We start from the raw sequence: 5,564 nt of genomic DNA on the forward strand, positions 1-5,564 counted from the left end.
CCCCCCCCCCCCAAGACTATATAAAGAACAGTTCTTTGAATAAACGCTCTCTTTCGCCTGATCGGAGAACTGTGAGTTCTGTCTTTACTCTTTGCGTCTCCCTCTCCTGCCCCCTTTTTCTCTCCCTCCCTCAGGAGAAGGACCCACCACGATTCTCCTCTCTGCCCTGCCGGGTTATGTCAATTGGCACTTCAACGCGGGGCTCAGTAAAGTAACGCCCTGAGTTCGGGTTACGACACTAATGGACTGTATTAAATAAACAGAAAAATATACATAAATTACCAACTGTAGTTGGAAATGTTTTAACAGGCATCTCCAAGAACTGTGGATCAAATAGACATTAAAAAGAGCATGATATGCATAAGCAGAATATACAATTTAAATAATATATGTATACCCAACATAAACAGAAAACTTTCTTTTTAAACATATGTAGTGCATTTGTAATAGAATTCCATAAGTTCCAAAGAATCAGTCCCATTCAGATAATGTCCTCTAACTACAATGCAGGTGTGAAATCCATATCTTTTAAAAGATAGCTAAAATAAAATCCCACATGTCCAGAAACTAGGTAGTATATGATTAAATGACACTCTGTTTAAAAAATATTTAGAACTGATAATAGGATTTGTGTAACACAGCTAAAGCAACTCTTAAAGGCAAAGTTGTAGCTTTAAATAAATATGCTGATGATAAAAAAAAAATAAATGAAAGGGGAACCTGGGTGGCTCAGTCAGTTAAGTGTCCAACTTTGGCTCAGGTCATGATCTCATGGTTTGTGGGTTCAAGCCCCATGTCAGGCTCTCTGCTGACAGCTCAGAGCCTGGAGCCTGCTTTGGATTCTGTGTCTCCCTCTCTCTCTGCCCCTACCCCCTCACACTCTGTCTCTTTCTGTCTCTCAAAAATGAATAAATGTTAAAAAAGTTAAAAAAAATAATAAGAAAAACTAAATACACTGATGAACAAGCGAGATTGAAAACAAATGAGTTACCACTTTACACCATTAGGATTACTGTCATAAAAGCAAAATAGCAAGTGTGGTGAGGATAATAGTAACTTTTTAATTACTATTTATTAGTATTTACCCAGTTTAGAAGTCAGATTTTTTAAGGTCTTAAATGCCCAGATAAGGGATTTGGATGGCCAGAGCTCATATGGTACAATAAAAAAATCGACAGACTTGTTGTCATCGAATTATAGTTTCACCATTTGCCAACTACATGATCTTGGACCAATTACTTCTGTCTTAGAGCTTTATTTTCTCATCTTCAACCATGGTAGGACTATACAACTCTAGAAGAATGTGAAAAGGAAATAGGGTAATATAATGCTTGGCACATAATAAGGATGTAAGAGGGAATAGTTCATTTCCTATTTTACTCACCAGAATCTTCAAGGTTGAGAACATATAGTCTCTGCATGTTTGAAAAGCACCCTTTTCAAGGTGGTTCTGATGTACAGCTAAAGTTTCAAATCATCGGTTTAGGCGGTGGGGGCCATGGCAGGCTTTTGCTCCAGGCAGTGGCATAAGTAGGACTATGCATTGGGAAGGTGAGTCTCCAGTGGCATCCCTGGGCCTAGAAGCCTGGGAAAATGTGGAAAGGCAGAGTGTGGAGAGCAGGTGGAAGATTTGATTTAGAGGGGTTGGTGATGTGCTTGGTTTTAGTTAATGTTTGTTTATTCATCGATAAGCAAACATTGATTCAGGCCTACTTTGAGTTATTTCCCACAGAGATTAATGCAACCTCACTTCTCTGATTCATCTCTTAAGGAAATTTTTGGAAGCTTTCTGTAGCCTTTTCTTCCTTGTCTTCTAGCTGACTCAGTGGTTTTAGTGGTAGCAGCATTTTAGGAAAAGTTAGAAGTCTTCAGTTGACTGCAGGGTACAGAGCTCTCAACCACAGGTGTTCCACTGGGGCGGCGGCTGGTAGGACAGTTCATGGTGTTTATATTTCTTTTAGGATCTTCTGGCCTGGGATCCACAGCCACCTCCTGGTCTAGAGCTCATTATTAATACAAATCCCTAGACTCAGGTGCTGCTTCTTCTTCTTCGTCTTTTTTTTTTTTTTTAATAACACCAGGAACTTCCAGGCAGCGTAGAATAAACAGGAAACCATGATATCATTCCTCTAGCATGATTAGTAGCTATAACAATGGACACCAGAATGGGTTGCATAGAATTCTTGCTCATGTTTCCTGGACAGTCCACTTCATGGGGCAAATACATGCCACCCAGAGGACTTATTCTGGTCACCTATCATGTTATTACAAGAAGATAACTGCCATCAGACCTTAAAAAGCAGCAGAATATCCTTTATACCTTGTTTTGTTCTCAGCAGGCCTCCATATTCCTGTTTTGTCTTGACTTGAGGTACATGGTTCCATGATTGGGGGAATTAAACTAGGCAAGGTGGTCAGATAAGGTCCCAGGGAAGAGATTCCTGATATCATATTGGGAGGAAGAACGGAAGCTAACCCTGGCAGGGTGAGGAGTTGGAGATTGCAAGGTGGGTGGAGAGGATTCAGCCTTATGAACCAAAGGCAGAGCATGGAACTACTTAAAATATAACTAGCACTTCATAAAGTGAGGCTGGAGAGATAGATAAGGTATCTAGCTGGCATAAATTTTAGGAGAAAGACCCTAAGATCATTAGGATGACATCGAAAATTTTTTTAAAGTGGGGAGGTAAAATAAATCAGATTTTTGTTTTGAAAAGATCACATGACTGCCGTGTAAAGACAAGATTAGAGAAGGGCCAGAGTAGTTTTGGGACTAGTTCAGGCAAGAGGTGATAGTAGTTTGAGTTATGTTGATATACTAGAGATAGAAACAAACCAAAGACTTAGGAAGCAGATAGTTCTTGGTGATGAAATATAAATAATAATGTGAATCAATAGGAGTTAAGACAGACTGCCTGTAAGGGGGTGACCATGGTGTTCTCTTGTCAATTCAACTCCATAGATCTAAAAGAAGACACCTCATCATTTCTCCATCTATTTATATCTGACTTGCTTGGATGGAATATTTATTTCCCCAAAATTCATATTTTGAAATCTAGCCCCCAATGGTTTAGAAGGTGAGGCTTTTGGGATGTGATTAGGTCATAAGGGTGGAGCCCTCATAAAAGGGACTGGTGCCCTTCTAAAGATGACCCCTGAGAGCTTCCTCATCCCTTCTGCCACGTGAGGGCACAGTGAGAAGGCAGCTGTCTATGATGCAGGAAGTGAGCTCTCTCCAAACGCCAAATCTGCTGGTGCCTTGATCTTAGATTTCCCAGCTTTCAGAACTGTGAGATGAGTTTGCTGTGTAACCTACCCAGTCTCTGGTATTCTGTTAGAGTAACTCAAATGGTCTAAGATATGGCCAATATCTGTTAATGATACAATCATTTTAGTAATTTGACCTAAAATCTGGACATAATTTTGGACTTCTACCTTTCTTTTACCTTTCTTTCTTTCTTGGGACCTTATCTGACCACCTTGCCTAGTTTAATCAAATCTATGGCTAATTGTTATAAAGTCCAGAATTTTCTTCTTTTGAAATGTCTCTTTTAAAAATTCTAATTCAGGTTCATATAAAATACCTGGCATTTGGTGCCTACATTTTATATCTCAATTCTCGTCTCCAGAATTTAATCTTTTAAACATTACTCTCACCATTATTCTCCTTCCACAGATCCTTGCAGGGAATTTCCCTTAGGCCTGAAGTGAAAATCTGGATGATATGGTTTAGAATTCAAGGCTTTCTGCGGTCTGTCCCCAATCAGTTTTGCCAGGCTCTGCTTCCCTACAATAGTAGTTAAAATTTTTTTTTTATGTTTATGTATTATTGAGACAGAAACAGAGCATGAGTGGGGGAGGGGCAGAGAGAGAGGGAGACACAGAATCTGAAGCAGGCTCCAGGCTCTGAGCTGTCAGCACAGAGCCTGATGTGAGCCTCGAACACACAAACCGTGAGATTATGACCTGAGCCGAAGTCAGAGGCTTAACCGATTGAGCCCCCAGGCGCCCTGTACAATAGCAGTTTTAGAACTCTTTTTGCTGACATTTCAGCTATTTCCCCGTTCAGCCTCCAGGGCTTACGATACACTCTCTAGAAATAACTCCACAATGTACAATGGAGTATTATTCAGCCATTAAAAAAATGAAATCTCTCCTTTTGCAACAGCATGGATGGAGCTAGAGAGTATAATGCTAAGCAAAATAAATCAGTCAGAGAAAGACAAATACCATATGCTTTCACTCAAATATGGAATTTGAGAAACAAAAAACAAAACAAAAAAACAAGGGGGAAAATAAGAGAGAGACAGAGAGAGAGAGAGAGAGAGAGAGAGAGAGAGAGAGAGAGAGAAAGAGAGAGAAATCAAGAAACAGACTCTTAAACTATAGAAAACAAACTGACGGCTACCAGAGGTGAGGAGGTGGGGGGACGGGCTAAACAGGTGATGGGATTACGGAGTGATGAGCACTGGGTGATGTATGGAGCTGTTGAATCACTACATTGTACACCTGAAACTAATATAACACTGTATGTTAACTAACTGGAATTATAATAAAAACCTTAAGGAAATAAAAATTTAAAAACTTAAAAAAGTCTATTAAAGTTACTGAACCCTTTGTTCAGATGGAATCTTTTGTTTGAAAACACAGCAGCTCCATCTGAACAGCAGGTGAGTGGAAGTTTGGTTGAAGCAGGGATGGTGAGTGATTTCCTCTCCCCTCCCATAGCTTCCTTTCCTTCCCTACCTGCTTTGTCCCCTGAGATGGGTCTGTTCAGAATGTTGTTTAAAGTCCATAGCCCTCTGGCGTTGCTCTTAGGTAGAAATAGGTTTTCTCAAGGAACAAGTGGGTCACTGAAGCCAACATATGTTTCCCTCTGCTGAGCCTCTAGTCTGCCTCTCCTGTGGTTGTTTCCTCATTGGGCAGGAACTCTGACTCATAAAGGCCACTCTGTGATGTAATATGAGCATCTTTATGACACCTCTGTCGTGAGCATGAGAGCAATTAAAAAAATTTTTAATGTCTTTATTTTATTCTGAGAGAGAGAGAGAGAGAGAGAGGCAGAGACAGAGATTGGACAGAGGAGGGGGCAGAGAGAGAGAGGGAGACACAGAATTCAAAGCAGGCTCCAGGCTCTGAGCTGTCAGTACAGAGCCTGACTCGGGGCTCGAACCCACAGACTATGAGATCATGACTTGAGCTGAAGTCGGACGCTTAACTGACTGAGCCACCCAAGCAAGAGCAATTTTGACTGTACTGGACATCCTGCCTCTTGTAGCATCCTTCGGGAATCTGAGACCATCACAACAAGCACGGCCCTGTGAAAGTAGTTTTGAAGGGACTGTTCCATGTGCTACTGCACTCCCTTGGTCTAATTTAATTGAGAAAATATTATATCCAGAGCAGTGCTTTCCCAATCTGTGGATGGGACACTGTAACTTGTGATTATAAATAGTCTCCTAAGTTCAGAACTAGTAAAATAGGCACTGGGGACAGTGAAGTAGGATGGAGACTTTAAGCTGAGTCTAGGGGGCGGTGATACTCAGCAATAATACTATGATAGT

General features: G+C 40.8%; 1 protein-coding gene across 3 annotated transcripts in view; it reads right to left on the reverse strand.

Annotated features, from left to right (window-relative positions):
• CDYL (chromodomain Y like) overlaps positions 1-4,910 on the reverse strand; it is a 244,528-nt gene extending 239,618 nt beyond the window's left edge. For 2 of the 3 annotated variants that reach the window (XM_029944263.1, XM_029944260.1), the window contains exon 1: positions 4,747-4,910. The gene's annotated coding sequence lies outside the window, so the exon portion shown is untranslated. Of the gene's footprint in view, positions 1-1,384; positions 1,586-4,746 lie in introns of all 3 variants that reach the window. The other variant, XM_029944261.1, reaches the window with a different exon arrangement.
• Between the last annotated feature and the right edge of the window lie 654 nt (positions 4,911-5,564).

This window comes from Suricata suricatta, chromosome 7 (assembly GCF_006229205.1).
Source record: "Suricata suricatta isolate VVHF042 chromosome 7, meerkat_22Aug2017_6uvM2_HiC, whole genome shotgun sequence".
Classification (NCBI taxonomy): Eukaryota; Metazoa; Chordata; class Mammalia; order Carnivora; family Herpestidae; genus Suricata; species Suricata suricatta.